Source organism: Aythya marila (genome assembly GCF_965140915.1).
Source record: "Aythya marila genome assembly, chromosome: 16".
NCBI lineage: Eukaryota > Metazoa > Chordata > Aves > Anseriformes > Anatidae > Aythya > Aythya marila.
The window spans coordinates 5,097,839-5,117,080 of NC_139057.1; the positions used below are offsets into that span (position 1 = coordinate 5,097,839).

The 19,242-nt window shown below is 42.0% G+C and overlaps 1 protein-coding gene across 2 annotated transcripts in view; it reads right to left on the minus strand.

Annotated features, from left to right (window-relative positions):
- Window positions 1–19,242, minus strand: part of GNAS (GNAS complex locus) — a 150,080-nt gene that overhangs the window by 20,384 nt on the left and 110,454 nt on the right. The gene's annotated exons all lie outside the window — the stretch shown is intronic.

The window sequence follows — 19,242 nt, forward strand, 5'->3', positions numbered from 1 at the left end:
TTGAAACAAATTTGTTTGCCTGTCTCCATTTTCACCTATCCCTATTTACAGGTCGGTGTTCTAGAGAAAACAAGAACAGAATTAATCAGGAGGCAAAGTACCAGTTGCCTCTGAACAATTCATCTGTTACTGGAAACTGAACGAAAGGGAGATGGCAGGCTCAGCCTGGGGATCTCTGAAGGATATCAGGCCCTGCACCACCAGGGTACCAGCAACAGAGAACGTGGGAGCTGCAGCATTAAAACTTGAAACTAGTTTTAACCTTGTGCGACCCTCCAAGACCTTCATCCTGCAGAACCAAACTCCTAGGCACTCCATCAACTTCCGTACCTTTTTCAGTTATTTCCGTAAGGGCTCTGAACATTTGTAATTTTAAACTTCATACAGGGAAGGAAAAGCCAAGGGTAATACCTAATTGTAAGAAAATAAATTCTATTGCCATGTGTTTTTTTTTTTAAGCTATCGATAAAGTCATCAAGCTGGAATAATGAGAAATCCAGTATGGTTGACTGCGAATGTCTCTCCCATTAAATTCCCCACCTTAAATATGCATAGTCTAAATATATTTTCGTTGTGCCTGTTTTCTGGAAGGTAGAAAAAGGTCTTTAGCTACAACGGAGGTCAGTGATTTTCTGTTGTAATCTGTTTTTAATTGTAGACTAAGGTGACAGACCAAATCCAAACAGAGCAGAAGAAACCAACAGAACAATCACAGACTGCATTAGACCAATGCTCAGTGGGGGCTGAACATGGAGGGATATTTTAAATTTAATAATTTCTAAAAACCAAATTAAAAGAATCTTGTACAGTAAGGAAGAGACATTCTTGTACAGGTTTGAAAATAGTTTATGCTAACTCAAACTAAGGAAACTGTTTAGGCAAAATTATTTCGGCAAAAATCGATGTGAATAATTTTAAATGAAATTACGAAGTGGCTCTACAGAACACAACTTCGTTTGAAAGCCCCCCAGTACATTTGAGTACTTCACTTTCATATTTCTTTTCTAACGTGAACAACCACCCATGCAATTTTCAAATATCTATCCCCTACTGTAGGCTGCTGTAAGTAATTAAGACAGGTGAACCTAATGGGATATCCTTTCATTGTGTTTCAACAAAGCATTTACATGGAATCCTGTCCTTCTGGTCTTTAGCTCCCTCCAGTGCTATCAAATCAGTAGAATTGCGTTCTGTTGATAAAGACCATCACATATATAAAATTTTAAAATTGAATTTTTCTCACAAAATTAATGACATCAGGATTTCTAGAAAATATATTTTAAAAATACAGGATCATTTGGGGACAATTTTATCTTACACAAAATAGAGTGCTTCAATCTTTTGTGTTTTTCACATCGAACACTGAAAATTTAGACAAATGGGACAGGCGTTACTTTATGGTACAAGATGCAGGCACGAGCAATGCTCAGAAGACTGGCTGAAAAGCTGATCTGTAATGAAGCACTTACACTAGCTAGACCAGGCAATGGGAAAATAAGGTGGACTGAAAAAGGTCTGAAAGGGTAAAAAGCTGGTGGTGTCTGCAACGAGAGCATCATTTCACCGAAAAAACAGTACTTTCCTTCTACTGGGATGGTGTTGGTAGAAGCGTACTCTCGTTGACTGTGATGGAAAAGGATAGCCAGAAAGTTAACAAACAAACAAAAATATATATCAAAAAAACAAAGAGCTAGAGCTGAAATAGGTCTACGCTGAAGGCCACGGAATGCTTTACAAGCATTTTTAATTGGTATTTGCACCATGTCTTTCAGATGCTAGAAGAATTAATACACTAAAACCCCATTTGGTTTTGCCATTTGAAGAAATGGAGATATCTGCAGAAGCAGACAAATCAAATCAGACAGCCCCTGCATTCTTCTGCTCGTGTTGTTAGTATACTCTGAGCCCTAACTGCTGCAAATACAAAACCAGGCGCTTCCTCGGCTTCCAAACATCTAAAACCAGGCACCACCATTTTTAACAGAGATTTCAGAAAAGGAGGCAGGGGGAGATGATATGATCTTACTCGACAGAAAAGGAATTTTGCTCCCAGGATTGAGTTTCCGCAGGAACCAGGGAAGCAGTTATACTACAGAGGATGAATATGGGCCCCAGATGAGCCCAGAACAATGGGAGGACAAACGAGCGCTGTTCTGAGGGCGGACTTCGCTGCCTTATTTAAATATACTTGTACAAAGGTCTTCAGAGAAACGCTTCGCTGCACTTAACGTGCAAGAATCCAGTCCAACACCGGAATTTTGCCTACTTAAGCACTACCACAACCAAGAGCTTTTTGCTCTGTATTTTAGGAAGTTTGGTTCTGCTGCAACAGTGCAGGAATGTTGACAGTTACCCTGCTCACGGGAAGCTCAAACCTTCCACCTCCACTGTGCCAGCGCCGCACGTGATGCTCGCTCCAGGCACTCCTGGCCAGGGCGGCGGGCAGCTCCTTTGCCGAGCTACCTGTCAGTACCTGCTCAGCACTTGCCAGTTGGAGCAATTCGCAGCAGCTCACATTTCAGTTTTCGCTTTTCTCAGGGCATGCTTTTTTTTTTTTTTTTTCCTCTCTCTCGAACTTGGGAAAAACAACTCCAGGCCTCTGTAAAAGGAGGCAGACAAACTGGCATCAAGTATTACAGCATCTGTAAGAGAGCACCTCTCAGCATCGAATGAGTGGGAATATCAAGTTACTCTTCTTTCTTCCTGAAACATTCACTTGATCATGAAATTTAATACCAGACATACTTTAAAAAAATCATTTTAAAACAAACAGTTGATACAGAGCTACCACAGCAACTGTATACTGTTAATTTTGAGGACCATACTGTTAGTAATCTTCGGCTACTGTGAAAATCATTCCCTGCACATATCTTTTGCCACACAATAAAATGAATTCAAATTTAAGTGCTTGTCTCTCCCTGGTACACATTACATGCAGGCAGATAAAAGGAGCAAGAAACCAAGCTCGATGCCAAATTCAAAGGCAAACACTAAAGGTGAACACACTACTTCTGTGGGAAAGCCACTGGCAGGGAGTGACAGCACGTCTGCAGAGGTACAGCCCTCACCTGTTCTTGTGTAACTTTTACACATCACACAACAAGAACTGTCAGTCATTTTATTTAATGATTCTGCTCTTTGCTTAAATATTCAGATTCCTTTTTCACTCTTCCTAAAAGGAAAAAACAAATACAGACCCTTCACTTATTTAAATGTTGTTTGTGATAATGTCAACACATGGCCAAAGACTACAGAATATTTCCCCAAATAGTATTTGCATATTTATCATTTTTAAGCTTCCAATTCAATGGATACCTCATAGAACATCCTGGCTTTAAAAAGGCTCACAAACAGCACTAATTTAGCATGATAAGCTATTTTAGAATAATTTACATAAAATATTGTGGCCCTTCCCCCTCTCTTCCCCACAGACCTGCTAACTTTACTCAATTTATCCTAAAGCAGAATTTTAATCATTATAAAAATATGAACTCCTATAAATCTAATTTCCCAAAACAGACTAGCTATAAAAAGGACTTTCAAAATGGTGCTAAAAGCTCTAATCATTAAAATGTCTGTAAAACAGAAAGTAGAATATACATCTTTTTGCAAAAGCTATTTTAACATTTGCAAACGTTACTTTTAGCACCAACTTAGTTTCTAACCAGTGTGCTTTTAAGAACAAAGCAACAGAGAATGTAGAATCAGAGTGTGTGAAGGAAAGGTAAAATCCCTGACAAGGCACAACCATAGCCTGTTTCCTCTCTCAGCCAGCCAAGAGTGGTGTGTGCTGGTTTCAGCACCGAGACGTTTCCTATTGTAGTCACTGACTCACGCCCGGGCAGTCAGGTGCTGCAGATGCTGGAGCAGAGACGGTGCCGGAGTCAGTGTGCAGAGCTGGGGCTGGCGGGGGCACGTGTACAAAACCGAGCTGCACAGGAAAAAGGAGGTGGAGGGAAATTTTTGAAGGACTTTTAAAATACCTTCTTCTGCAGCTAACTTGGGGCAATGTTACAATGAGGAAGTGGTAACACAGTTGTTTCAGTTAGTTTTTTTTTTTTTTTTTTTTTTTTTTAAACCAGCATTATTGAATCTAGTCAGTATAGGTATAATAGAAACGTTGTAATTACCTGAACAATTACTAAACAAATTTGTAGAATGTAACTATTTAAGCATTGCAACCTTAACAGCCACCAATAGACATTAAGGCTGAGAAGTACTACTGGTGGCAGTTCAGTGACACCTCGAGCCATGGCTGCAGTCTCAGCACCCTACCTGGCAGCTCCGCTGGGAGATTTTAGAGGCCAAGGACTGAGAAAAGAATGGGCTCCGAGTTTTATATGCTCCTCCTCTGAAATGGTTCTCTGCATGTCCAGGCAGTGCAGAACCAAAACCCACCTCTGTGGGTTTTGCTCTGTGTTACACCAAACAAACCTCTGCTAAATTACTGCCCATCTCCAGAAACCCCAATGTTAGCCCCTCTTTTCTCAGGCGAAGGGGGGAATGGAGGGGAAAAAAAAGATTCTAGCCGTTATGGTCTTGAGCCAAGTAGAAAATGGTGCTGTGAGGTCTACTTACCTATGTAGGGAGTGTGAAACAAGCACATCTGAGAGGTGGAAAATGATTTCATCTCAGCGAGCATTAATTCTGAAACTGCGGTGCTGCTGCTGTATGTTGACATCATTAACTACTTTATTACGCTGGAAAGAAAGTCTCACAAAGCTGTGAATAACAACTCATTTTAGCACCACGAGTGGGTGGACTCCTCTCCCCAGCCCCTCAGCTCAGGCACAGACGGGCAGAAGGGAACCTGAGGGAAAGGGAAACCAAAGCGGAGAGCCCAGGGCACGCACACAGGTTCCACGGAGCTGCCAGAGCTCAAATCCCACAGCAGGATTAAAGCCCTACAATCCCAGCAGAGAACACACGCACATCTTGACAATCTCTTTGTCTGCAGAGGGCAGTGTCTCATGTTTGCATTTTAAATGGCTGAAATCTTAAACCTAAATTATTTATTAACGGATTAAAAATTTCCTCTTCTACATGAAAGGAACATTTAAACAGACTCACAGGAAGAACTGGACAAAAACGGATGCTAAAAACTATGGGCTCTGTTCCTGTAGTGGAGAAGACGAGAAGGGGACTAAGAAGGTATTCGTCTTCCCCAGATGTAGTGTTAATTCCCACATCAACATACATGAGGGGCTATGAACCCAGCTGGGGCTTTGGCCACCAGTATAAAGCTATGCACAATAATCAAGTCTATTATTCTATATAAAGAATAAGGAAACCTCTCATAATGTCTTATTGCAAGGAAGCAATAAAGGACGTACAGCGCCCTTCAGCATTGCAGCCTTGGTTCAAATATGTGCCTGAAGCATAGCGGTCACCTTACACTGCAGATTTGGTAATAAACATGCAATTCCAAAGTGTGCTAGGAAGCAGAGGCACGCAGCAGCAGCAGTGCTGGAATGATCAGACCCAGCCAGGCTGTGCTGGCTCACCTATTGCTCTGATACCTGTAAGCAGACACTGTGTGATTTAAAGCACAGAAGACAATTCCAGGATTTCCATTTGTTCTGCACTACTATAATTAGAGCTTCCGGCTCCTGGTTTACACTAAGAACAGCGGCGAGGACTGCAAGGTGGAAGAGGCTCAGATCAGATGGGGCAGAATGGGAGAAAGGCTGGTGAGAAAGCTCAGTAGTTCTGGAGACAGGTAGGTGTGTTCTTCCATTACCTGCACTGCATCACCTGCTTCCACACGGGCATAATGTTTGTAGACTGTGTGTATGTGAAATACAGCTTTTATTGTGCTGCAGCATTTTAACTCCACTTCCTCTGCTCAGCAGCAAATTATTAGATTCACCACAAAAAAGGGGGGGCTAAGTGCGGCGGCAACCGATACATTACACAATAGCTAATACGCATCCATTAAATATAGCCATTTCCTCTCCTTTCTTCTAAAACTTTCAGCCTAAGAGGTTTTTGCAGTATCTTGATCATGCTAGCTGCCCTGTATCGATAGCTATAGCCAAAACTAGCGACAGGTGCAGAGCTTTCTACATGGCACTTTTCCCTTCCCCTGTGCCACCCATGTTTAGATCCCACAGCTTCAACTTGTAAAACTGCAGCTATCTTCTTCGTATAAATGCACAGGAAGTCCAAGGAACAGACTGCCAACGAGCAGATGAGAAAATTAAAAAAAGATCTGTGACACTAATCAATCATGCCAGGATTATACAGTGCATCTAAATGGATATTTTAAGGGAACAGAATTGGAGTACTTCTGCAGATGAGCATATCCTAAATTTTATTAAAAAAAAAAAAACCTACTTTGAATGAAGCAACTTCCATTGGAGAGACCTATGTCTTATTAACACATCTTAAGATTTTCTGTTTCTTTCTTTAAAGATAATAGAATGGGGAAAAAAAAAAAAAAAAAAAAAAAGCTGATATAATTTACATTCGGGTCACTAACTTTCATGATTATAGCTCCAAACACCAAGCCTTTAAAAAGGAGAAAAACAACCACCCAAAACTCACAGTGCTCTGCAGCAGAACTTCCTCCTGTTACCTACGTTACCTTTTATCAGTGTAAGCCACATACATTTGGTGGAGCTGTAGTCAGAAAGTATCCCAAGGAAGTAAAAAACATCGTCAGCTAACAAATTTCTATGATCAATTTCCAGGAAGTAAGTATGCAGGGAGAACGTCATACATTTATACAGAAATATGTATGTCTCTCTCCTACAGTAAATATCCAATTCAGTTTTCTGTACATCCAGCATGTGTGGCATGGATCTTAGGTATAAACGTGAAACAAGTCAGAATTTAAAAGACATACTAGTAAAGCAAGGATATTACAACCTGATTTGCTCCGTAATCCATATATGCATGAAAGTAGCATATGCTTTTATAGATTTGGGTAATTAGCGTTCTGTTTCAAAACCCACTGTGCTTTGTACACTATAAACATGGTAATTGTCACTTTATCTCCCAATCTACACTGTGATTTCAATTATAACACAACAAAGGGACTGCTCATGAGAACTGAATGGAGAGGGCAAATCGCACCCCTCGTAATAATAGTAACAACCCTATGTTCATTATTGTTTGTTTGTGTTTTTTCAAAAGGTATTTGTTGATTTATTACAAACATCTCTTACAGTCTGATGAAAAAAGAAAATGTACTGGGTGCGGCACGAATCTTTCATTTGTAAGACTTGTCTTGAGGGAAATCAGTTTCATATTCTTTACAGGCACGTGACTTTATCAGAAAACCACAGTGCACAATTTTGGCATAATTAGCAGGACCTTCTTAAATACAGCCAGAAGAAAGCGCCGAGGGAAACAAACACATTTCACATCATTAGGAAAAGTCAGGACTGGAATGGAGGTACGGTGCCGGCCTCTGCACACAACAGCAGAAATCCTACCTATTTTTAGTTCACAATTCCAATAAGAAAACAGCTGGGAGTCTTAATGAAAATAACTTGGTGACAAATTTAATGGACTGAACACTAAAGTTACTATTTTTAAATAAAGTTCCTAATTATCTTTCGAAACAAGAAGCAATTAAGCAGCAGCGGAGCCACGACTTCACAAAAGTCTGGTAAGGCTTGGCTCCGATCAGGTTGAAACTGGGAAATGGCTCAGCCACTTCTGATCCTAAAAACTGGGTGAAGGCCAGGATTGGTTTTAGGACATTTTTTTTTATTATTATTATTATTATTATCATTATTTATTTATTTAAAATGAAAGCAATTCTGCTCTGGCCTGTCCGTGCCTGCTCTCCGGTCACCTTAGGAGGAGGCATGGTGCCTCGTAGCCTCCCAGTTAGCAACCTGCAGGCACCAGGAGAAGGTGGAGAGAAATACACAAACAGAGCTTGTGATGCCTGAAGAGAGCTTGTGGAAATGATCAATGCTCTTTGCTAACGAGATGTGCGGCCCTTAGAGGAGTTCTGCTCCGTGGAACAGAGGTGGACAGTGAGACGCTCCAGGGGCAGTGGCCAAGGGTCAAGGATCTCACCCTACAAAAGCACTCAGAGAGAGCACAGAGGAATTCATAACACGGAGCATATGGGTATTTGCAAAGTTACTGAGCTATCCACAATAAAGTGAGTTACAATCTGACATGCTCTTCTCCAAAACTCTCTCTAAATAGTTCTTTAAAGTGCGACGTTTTAATTACTTGTTCCCTTGATAGAGCACTGTGATAATGAGTGTATTGCACTTGTATCTCACAGAAGACAAAACTTTTTCATGCTTCTTCCATACCACACACCTTAGTTTTAAAGCAAACTTTCCATTTAGCAGGATCTTAGAGTCCGAAATGCCCATTTGGGAAATAGATCATCTGATCTGCTGAGATGGGAGGAGGGATCTCTAAGTTTGTCCTCACCGCTTCTACCAAACCATTTCACTGCACCAGGATTGTTGATGGTACTGGCATCAGTCCCATGAAGGACTGAACATCCTTCACTTGTCTGATTTCATTTAATATCTCACACTTGCCAAAATCATCCAAGGGTTATAAGCTCCTATACTGATGTTGAAAAAGGTAAAATCTGTTCTTCATGGAGCACGTGCTGATGGCAGGGCTAATGAATGGACCAAAATAAAACACCAACCAGCAGACTCAACAGAATAAGGCTCACTTTGCTGTTGAGACCCAACAATACCACAGAAAACCAGACATGCTCTTTATGAAGATACCCAAGAAAAAATAATCACCTTGCTAGACATGAGGCATCATGATGCCCAACTCTTCTGATCTGCCACTGCTTTTAGAACATCAGAAATAGGTAAAATTCAGCTGAGAAGCTACAGTAGCAAATGTGGCGGATGGGGTATTCCAGTCATGGCCTTCAGCACCTCTGCAAGTATTACCAGCATTAACACAAGCAGCAAATTAACACAATTTGCTTGCACATCACTTTTTTTTTTTTTTTGATTTATTTATAAAAATTACCTAAGTTTAAGCAGGTTTTTTTTTTTTTTTCTGTTTTTTAATTGCAAAGCCCCAAATCTCTCTGTACTGATCACGCAGCACTGCCAGGCCACGTGAGCAGGGCTGGATGCGGCCCCCAGGAGCCCTCCTTTGCTACACCCTCCTGCATGACCCAAGGCTCCTGCCCTCCCCCAGCTGCAACAGGCTTGCTAAAAATAGCTCTTTGCTAGCTTTTACTCAGGCTGCCGTTTACATAAGCCCTTTGGGGGCAGGGGAACCTTGCAGAGTATCCACGGAAGCCAGGAGCCTTCCCGGAGAGCTGGTGGGGCGGCAGCGCACCGCGCGTGGCCAGATACCGAAAGCCTCACCTGCGTGCTGCAACTTGGCCTTATCTGCAGATATCCTTCTTGGAGACTTAGTGTATCACAATACAAATATAGTTAACGCAATTACAGTTAAGCGTAACAATTGATTTTAACGTTTCAGATACAAAAATCAATGTATAATGTATTGCAGAGCAATCTGTTCAAAAGCACGGTTCCAAATCACAAAACCTATCAATGAGATCCTGCCTACAAAATGTTCTTAATCACACTTAAAATCAGTTAGCGTTTTGAGTTCCTTTAGGACTAAGTCATACGCTGTAAGAAATACTTCCTAAGATTAAAAAACCCTGATTTTATTTGCACTACAGGGAGTGCAACAGGCAGCATTACAATAAATAATGTTCTGTGATACATTACATCCAGCTTCAGTTTGCTAAACTTGTTCACCTAATATGAGATAATCTATTTTCTTATTTCCAGCCTGCCTCTCCTGCATTTAGGACTTTATGGCCATGTTCTCTGCATGCAAAGCACATGGTCTCAATAAACTTTGGAGCCTGCTGGTAAATTTCTACCAAATGCAATGCAGACATCTTTGTCAGGGGTCTCGCAAAGATAATAAATTCAGCAACACCTGTGAATGAGGCAAGCACCCAGACAAAAGAAATTTAAATTAAAATCCCCGGTGAAGGAATGGTTTCAGTATATTATCGAGCCCTGGAGTTCACAGCAGAGGAAAGGAAAGCAGAGAACGGGCAAGTCAGCAACAGGGCGTGCTCCTTCGCTGGGGCCACAGGGATGTATTTGCTGTATTTCAGCCCAGGGAATAATTGGGAATCGAACCTGGTGCTTTCACGTTGTACCAACGAACGTACTGGCCTCATTTCATCCTCGTAGCAGAAATTTTCTATTGTTGCCTCCTATCTTTCGGAACTGTTACTTTTAATTCCTTTTTTTTTTTCCCCCCCCTCAAAGCAAGTCTTTAACGAGGTCCTACAACATCAGTTTAGGTCTCAGCTTGATAAAAGTATTCTCCTAATTGTCATCTTCTAATCTTGAAGTGTTCCTTTTTCAGCAGCAGCACAGCAGGAGCGATAAGCGCTCCCACAAAAACACCCAGCCCACGCTCCCGAAGCCGTGGTGTTTGCTGGCGGCGCGCAGCACAAATGGCAGACGCCGAGGCCAGCAGCCACCCGCTCACAGCGGCAAGACAACTACGAAACCCTGACGGTGCCGGCACAGCTGCATCCCGACGGTGCCTCCTGTGCTGTCAGTGTGGGCCAGGAGCCTCTCAGCAAAGCCCCGCGGGCTGCGTGCTGCCCAGATAAGGCGGCGGTGGTGCACGGACCCCGCGCTCCTGCTCGTCCCCTCCCGCACTTACCCACAGCGTGCCCGGCGCCTGTGGATTTCCCCCCGCAGGATCCCCAGCGAAGGCGGCTCCAGCCCCTCTGGCAGCCTTCTCCTCGCTGCTTCTGCAGCAGATCGAGTTGCCTGAGCGAACCACAGCCCAAACCGAGCCGCGGTCGGGGCCTTTTCTGTCTGCACAAAGGCTGGTAGCAAAGGCGTGGGATAAAAGGGGTGACTGAAATTAGTCCTGAGGAACTAACAGTGTGATTTTAGCGCTCGCTTTGATGATTCTCAGGACACGACTGCTATGCCTTTTTGCCACCTCAGTAATCCAACCCCCCTGTACAATTCTCCAGTCTGATGCTAGCAGTTCAAGATGTTGCTTACTCTGTCTTTCAATATAGTAATTCAAATTTTACTAAAAACTGAGCACATTTTTACAATTCAAGGTTGAAACTTCAGGAGACAGACAAATGTAATGTGCCCCGAGTGCACGACCACCTTACAGAGTTGACATAACTGCAACTCCCCCTCTAATTACCACTGCTTAACCTCAGTAATTCATTCTAACCCTATACTGACCGCTACGTCTCTTCATAACACACAGGCAATTTGAGGATCACTGTGGATGCAATGCCCTACCAGGGAGCCACCATTTTACTGGATCAAATTTACTTCAGGTATGTGCCATTTTTGGAGAAACGAGATTGGAGAAGTTTCAACTGCAGCAAATAGAGAGATTTTAGGGTCAATTCAATACATACAAAACTTTGCCACACTTCCCTTGCCAGAACAAGGCTGTTCTGTGTCTAGTGAAAATAAAATTAAAAAACAAAAGCAGCAGAGCAACACCACGCATGAGGTCCATGTACAGGGAAGCTAAGCCAAAGAAACCTGTGCCCTCGTAAGACCTGAAGCTCTTCCCATTGCCTTTGTGCACGTGAGGAACCTGCAGCGAACCCACCTGGTGGTCGCTTACTGTCTGTCAGCTTGCCCCTAGCAGCTCAGTACAGTGTCCACTGAGATCACCTCAGTCCACGCACGCACAGCATGGCTTAAAGGGTGAGAGGCTTTTGGACAGGACACCACCAAATGCACGTGATCACCAGCGTCTGAACCCAGCTGTTACTGAATTAACTCATGGGCTAAACTCCACTTACTTCAGGGCAGCTCCTGTAAGGATGGGTCTAGGCTACTGAATTTGTCCATATCTTTACTATTATGAAACAAAATGGAGCTGGTGCAGTAATGCTATGTTACAAGCCATGGTTAATGACCTTGCGTAACAATGCAACATACTGATTTCATGAATAAATTGTATCGTGTCGAGTCTATACTAACACAGATTAACCACTCTAAATGGGTTGCATATTTAGTCAGGACTTTGAATGCATAAATCAAGCTTTGTTTGACAAGAGTTCAAGAAGCGTTTGGACAACGCTCTCAGACATGATCTGATTTTTTGTATTTCTTTTGGGGGGGTGGTCCTTTGGGGTCCCAGCGGTTGGACTCGACAATCCTTGTGGGTCCCTTCCAACTCAGATATTCTGTGATTCTATGATATTGGTCATTTTAATTAAGTGCAAAAGGACTTTATGAAGCCTCAGAACGTAACAAATAATCACCAACATTACACGTCACCATCTGACCCCAACCCCCAAAAAGCCTATGAATTAATGACCATATGAAAAGGATTTCAAAGTCCACCTTGATTAAAAGTCAGAAACCTCACTTTACAAGAGGGGAACTTTTAAACTATTTTGCACAACTAACCCCAAATGAATTTAGCTTCAGGCATACACAGGTATACGAATCATACACTAACAAGGTGCTTGCTGTTACACAGTTAACTGTATTTCCCTAATTTTCATTTTATTACAAACTTATGCCTATCAACCAGAGAACAATACAATATTCACAAGATCTCTTCCAAAAGCCTTAGCGGACAATAGATTCATTTTTCCACATATTTCTATCATATTCTCTCACACACTATTAATGTCAAAACAAAAACTTTGAGGATGGGAGAAGGATGAGGAATGGGAAGCCTGTTGCCATCAAGATGCAGAAATCCTTACAAGTTCAGCTAACAGAAGGTTTTGGCTTCTATTCCATCTCCTTGTGTTTGCATTTTGACTCTTCCCCTTCATCCACAAAAAAATACACTGCATTGGGTTCTGTACGCTTGCAGAGGCAGGGCCACAGGAACAAAACAGAAGCACGGACAGGTATCAGATAGACACTGCCTAAAAGGTTCAGGTACTAATGAACCAAACCAACGAAAGCTATTACAAAAATCCGATGTTTGCTTTCAAAAAGCTCAAGATAATTTTACTTTCTTTGTTTGAACTTTGCTTTCTACTTAAGATCATAGAGAAAGCCTACTATTTTACTGACAATTTTTGTAAAATACAATGTTAAAAGCCATGCCAAAGTTTTAGAAATATGCTAGAGCAAATGCATGCCTAATCTGAGTAAATACTGTTACTAAAACACTGAAACAGCTGTTGCATGAGCAAATGCTCCATTTGCATGTGAAAGCAAATGCAGCACACAGTGGAAATGGAAGTTCATTTCTCAGAAATCAGGCATCTATGAAGACTTGCAGAATGGTTTATCCTCAACTCTTGCAGGCACGAGCAAGTGATACGCTTAAAACAGAAGGCAAAGCACCACAATCTGGCTGCCGGACTGGGTCAGGAAAGAGTTCTGGCCCAGCCTTCGCATGCCAGTCTCTGATCAGGCCTTCCCTGCCCTCAGCTGAAGGCTAATCCCTAAAATTTCCAACAAGACATGGAAAGGAAGTTGCATCTGCAGCAAAAAGCCAGAAAGGAACTGACAAGTTAACAGATGTGTGGAACAATGGACAAATAAATGTGGCAAATGAATGAACGTGACGGGTGCGGGGGGTAAAAGTGGTGGAGTGAAAGTGGAGACAGCAGTCAGATTCCCGAAGCAGAGTAATTCCCTTTCAGAATAATTCAGAACGATGTGGTGGTCTCCACACACACCTCAGATGCCTGTGGTTTATCTTATTAAACTGGACGTGAGGAAAAATTTTCTTTATTGTGAGGGTGGTCAACCACTGAACCAGGCTCCACAGTGGTTGATGCCCCATGTCCGTCAGTGTGCAAGGCATTTGGACAATGCCCCTGGTTAACTTTTGGTTAGCCCTGAACAAATCAGGCAGCTGGGCTAGATTGTCTTTGAAGGTCCCTTCCAACTCAACTGTTCTCTTCTATTCCACTCACATTTTGGACTTGTAAAAAGGTCTTTCTGCCATTACGGCTCATTAACTTTAACATTTTCATTTGAGTGCTCCTAATTCTGAAAACTCAAGCAAGCTACTCCAGGACACCTTTTGTTTTATCTTGCTTCATACTGTGATGTAATTTATTTTAGAGACAGAGAAGTTTATCTGGGGTTGAGTGTAGGTTGAAATTATGAATTTATGATTAGCTGTGACAACAGTGGGAACATGTGTTGGATTCATAATCCATTTATTGGCTAAATTTAGGTAATCTGGTTTTCACAGCACTTGCCAGCAGGCACATCCCTGCTACCAACAGGCAGCAAGAAAGGGCAGACACTTGGAGTAGTTAGGAATAATTCAGGCTACTTATATATTTGGACTCATTTTGTTGGTCCTGACTTCAGTGAAGTCATGCAAGCACAGGAGTGACTGCGCTTCCTGTTGTCTACAGCAACCTCCGTGTGCACCTAATGACCCCATGGACTGGGGAGAAAATATAACCCGGGGTTTATTTACTTTTACCTAAAATTTAGCTTTGTTTAAAACATAAACCTCTGGTACTTCAGGATAAAGAAGAATAGAGACAAGGCCCTAATTCAATGATCTCTAAGTGCTCTGGAACAAAAGTAAGGTGGTTTTATGATTAAGACCACGGATAAGAAATGAGGTGATCCGGGTCTGGTCCTTGGCTTGCCAAAGAATTCACGCAGCAGTAGGCAAGCTCATCAGCTTTAAATCAGCAAAAGGAGACATGAATGTTAGTCTTCCACACAGGAATGTTTAACAATATAATTGCTAATGCCCATAAGAAGCTTGTGTATGCCAGGAATATAGGCCGGGAAAATTCCTGTCCTGTTGAATGCGAGTACTCAGCACAGCTCACAGACCTGGAGGAGACAAGAGGAACTGCTCTGCCAGAATTACACTGATTAGAAAAAGCAAAAAGAAAGAAAAAGTAATAAATAATATGAATAAGAAACTAGACTAACAGTACCACTGATAAATCAGCTGCTATTTAAAAAGGTGAGACTTTCAGCAAATGCACTTTACTGTATGATCTCCGAAAAGAACTTCATCACAAAGAGAAATCAACAAGGAAGAAAATCATTAAGTACTCAGATTGGGGCTCTTAATTGCTCTTATAACTCAGCGAACCCAGAAGTGAAACACACCGTAAATCCTAATAAAAATATAAAGAATTTACAACCCCTAACACAGCAGATATTAAGAAAACAGCACGTCCACATCTGCTGATCCTTTAGCAGCTCTGCACAGCAGTCAGCTAAGAGTTGCACTCTCCCCCTTTCTTTGATAAGTATTTTAAAAACAAACATCTTCAAAAATCCTTCTCATAAAGCCCTTCTGGAGCAGCCTGGCACAGTTTCAAGCTATCAGAGTGGCTCTGCTGGTGCTGAAGTTCGAGAAATCCAGCTCACTGCACCTACACCACAACCTCCCCGGGCTTTCTCCTTCCCCGAAATGGCAGGCAGCGGGAGAAAACACGGTGAGGCTTTCAAGCAGGAAATAGCGTGAGAATAGGCTCCCTCATGCTACTTCCAGCCCTTCCTGATAGCGGAGGGTGTGAAATGGGCTGCAAATACTGTCTCTCACATTATTTCCTTTTCCACCCCAGCCAAAACCAGGAAGCGTCAGCTGGGAGATATGCAGAGAAAGCAGAGCATAAAATGAAGCAAAAATCATACTGGTGGCCAAGGAACTGAGCTGAGCCAAGGCTAGATAAAACAAAAATTCAAGTATTTGTGGGCACTTCCTAATAGTAACAAGACTAGAGAAAAACACTAGGAGGCTTAGGTACCCAAGCTTTGCTTTTGATTTTCTACAAAGCTGATCCAGAGGCTACTGACATCAACTTGGACTTACAGGACTGTGCTTGTATCCTCCAAGCCTTCATGCCACCAATAACCCATTTGTATGAAAGAGATCCTACTTATTCCAGCTACTCTGCAGTGTATTTGTGAGGCTTTAAGAACAGAGATCCGCAAACGAAAACCAAGGTAGAAGTATTAGCAGCATCTACACTTCAAAGAGATCGTGTGTGTTTATACTTGACAGGACGCAGAGATTTGACATGCAGGATTTGGCACATCACAGTGGAAACGGCTCTTAGTTTCCCAATCTTAAGTAGTATATTCTGAATAAAATGAAATCCTGCACCTGCAGGAAAGAAATATGAAGGATGGTAAATCACTCATCGCCATTTGGGATTTTCTATATTCTAGACACTTCTGCATTCTTCTGTTTATTATTAGCCACAAGGAGTATCACATGGCCGCTCCAGTTAAAACATTCATTCACTTCTATATACATCCCCAAAATATGCGGGAGCAATCAAATCTGCTCTCCTCTCAGGTACTGCCCTCTCCTCACAGCTAAAACAATTCTCCACAGAGAGAAGCTGGTGACAGCCTCCCAGACCTTGCTGTCCTAGAAGCAGAATTGGAAGCTAAGAAAGGGAAAGAGCCTCCTTTCTTTTCTCCCAGGACTGTGAAATATGCTCCGGCAGGAAGTACAGTAAAGCTCAGGATGAGCAGAGGCAGCTACCCTTCAACACGAACAGGGCTCCTCTGAAGTGACGCTTCCATTTAGTCAGTAAGCCTGAGGAGGAAGGGCAGGATACCAGCAGGGCTCTCCAACAGATGAGGTTACCGGCCCAGCCCCCCAGCTTTACACCTCTGAAGCTCACCAGTGAGATTAAATGAAAAGCCCGAAGCTGGTACCTGGGGCTTTTCTCAGGTCTTCTGCTCTGAGCCGAGGCCAGGAGCTCGGGGGAGCAGTGATAGAAGCGCACAGACGGGGTTAACGGGAGCTTCTGCTGGGGAGGCACCGAGAAACTTCAGCAAATCTGCACAAAGAAGTGCAGCCTTTAAAGGTACTTCTCAGGAACAGGTGACAGATACCACTGCTAGACTCCTCGTACCTACGTTAGTGTTACGTAGCTACAACACGTTTGGACGAGAATTATCTTCATTCCCACTCTCCTAGGAAGGACAAGTAGCCCGAAGTGGCATTTTTCCTGTGTTCATCTACAAGAATTCGTGACAACCCAACTTGTTTGCTTTCCTCAGCACAAGCTCTGCAAGAGTTTAAGTCTCCATTTCCTCAGTATCTTTCTTTTCAAGATGCTTCAACGTCCTGAAGCTGTGCCATAGGTTAACAAGTCCCTAGCTCTGGGAGGACCTGATGTTGGACTGAGTTCCCACACGGAGAGCCAGCTCCTATCCATGAAAAGCACAACTGTAAAAGCAGCAGCATCAAGCACGAAGGAGCGGGGTCAATCCTCACACCTCTCCCCAGCACTCGGTACCTGACTACCACACCATTAACAAAGATGGAAGCGAAAGGAGCGAGGGGACTTTGGGGCCATTTCCCAAAAGCTGCCAGAAGGGACACAGGTGCTGCAGCCTGGCCGAACAGGGAACACCACCAGCCCTGCCACGGCTCTTCCCTGCCGATGGATGACAGAAACCAGCCCTGAAACACTCACATAGCCCTAAAGAAGCTTTGCATATATTTCATTCCAGTTTGGCAGAAGCAGAAATGAATTTCATTTTGATATTAACATTCCTGAAAGCCAACCAAAGCCCTGTGCAATATGCACTCTTTACTATCCTAAAAGGGATAAAATTAATTTGTACGTTTGGAACAAACTATTTGCAGTGGACTTTGCAAAGCTTCCTATATATAACCGTATAAATCACAAGAGTGATATTTTTTTTTAAATGCAGAATGTGAAATGACTCCATAGCAAGACAAGCTTTACACCAAGCAACCCACACTTAAAAAAAAAAAAAAAAAAAAAAGGAATAAAAAAATTAAAAACAGCAATAAAAAAACACTGTTTAGAATTTTAAAGCAGTTCTCCAGACTAAGACTCCATTAATACTTAACAATTTATTCAACTTTTAATAGCAAGAAAGGATTTTTTTTTTTTTTTTGAAGCTGAACTGGTCTTGAAAGACAAAAGACACTTTTCTGCTTTCCATTTTAAGTAAGCTTTTCTTGTTTTAAACACGGATCTTCAAAAGTGAAAAATGTTTAGGACGCAGGACTCTTCTCTGAAAGAGCTGACATCTCCAACACTTCAGTGTGCTCAACTTTCTCTTTTAATTCCTGTTAGCTCTAATGAGAGCAGCTTGCACGTTAAAATTAAAAATCTTTACTTGAAAACCTCAGCAGCATTTTGTGTTCTGCCTCTGCTGCATTTTTTTAGAATGTGCTCACTGGGTTAATTTTGAAGTATCAATCATGTCAGATTTCCACGCAAACATTTTGCCATTTAAGAGCTCCTGATTTGCATATTCTGTTATTAAAAACAATACCAGGGCACGATCAAAAGTGCCAGAAAGGACAAGAACTGCCAGTACTAACAGTTAGAAAGGTTCTTCCATAAGGAAACTGCCATACACTTTACAACCAAACTGAACATATAAGAACCATGGTCTATTTTTAGGAGACAGCGATGGTATCTCAGAAAAAAATCAGTAATTTGTCGGCAATGTATAAGGTTTATTTTTGGTTCCGCAGCCCATGATGTAAAATTCAGTGTTCCACTAGATGGAGCAGGACGGTAAAACCATCAGAAAGGCCATTCCTCTTGCTGACCCATGAAAAAGTCAATGTCCAGCAATCAGGGAGGATAGCAATTTTAGCTTTCTTCTGTACAATCACAGCAGAACAAAATTTCATCCTCTTCCAAAAAAAGAGCAACACACAAAAGAAACCATAGTGCTCTGCAATACTTGTGCCTTCCAGTCACAGAAAATGACTACTAACAAGCACTAGACAGAAACACTAACAGATAACCAAACACCATCAGAAACAAAACTATTTTTAACAGTTTCTATCAGCTTTATGCTATAAAAGACAGAATTTAGCGGACAATTGCCAGATTATTTTTTTTTTGTTTTGTAGCAACTGAACTTGCAAAAAGATCCATGCCGAATGATCAAACATTAGTCACCTAATGCAAGACATCGCTGCAGATCAAACACTAGAAACAATGGCAAAACTTCAAAGAGCCTTCGAGAGACCTGGAGCTGTGCAAGTCATAGTAAAATCATCTCCTTGGTCTCTTTTCAAACAGAGCTAATTGTTGATTTACCTTTAAGTCTATCTAAACAAACAACTACAAAAAGAACCTTACAAATTTTATTTCATCAAACGTTCTCTATGAGACTCAGCAGTAGGCAGACAAACCACAGTCCTCCATTATGCGAAATGAGAAGCTTGCACTTCCTTGACCATTAAAACTTATTTCAGCTTCTCCAGAAGAAACAGAGTCTAAACTAATAAAGAGCAGTGTTAACCATTAATATTCCAAATTTGAAGTCCTACAATTTT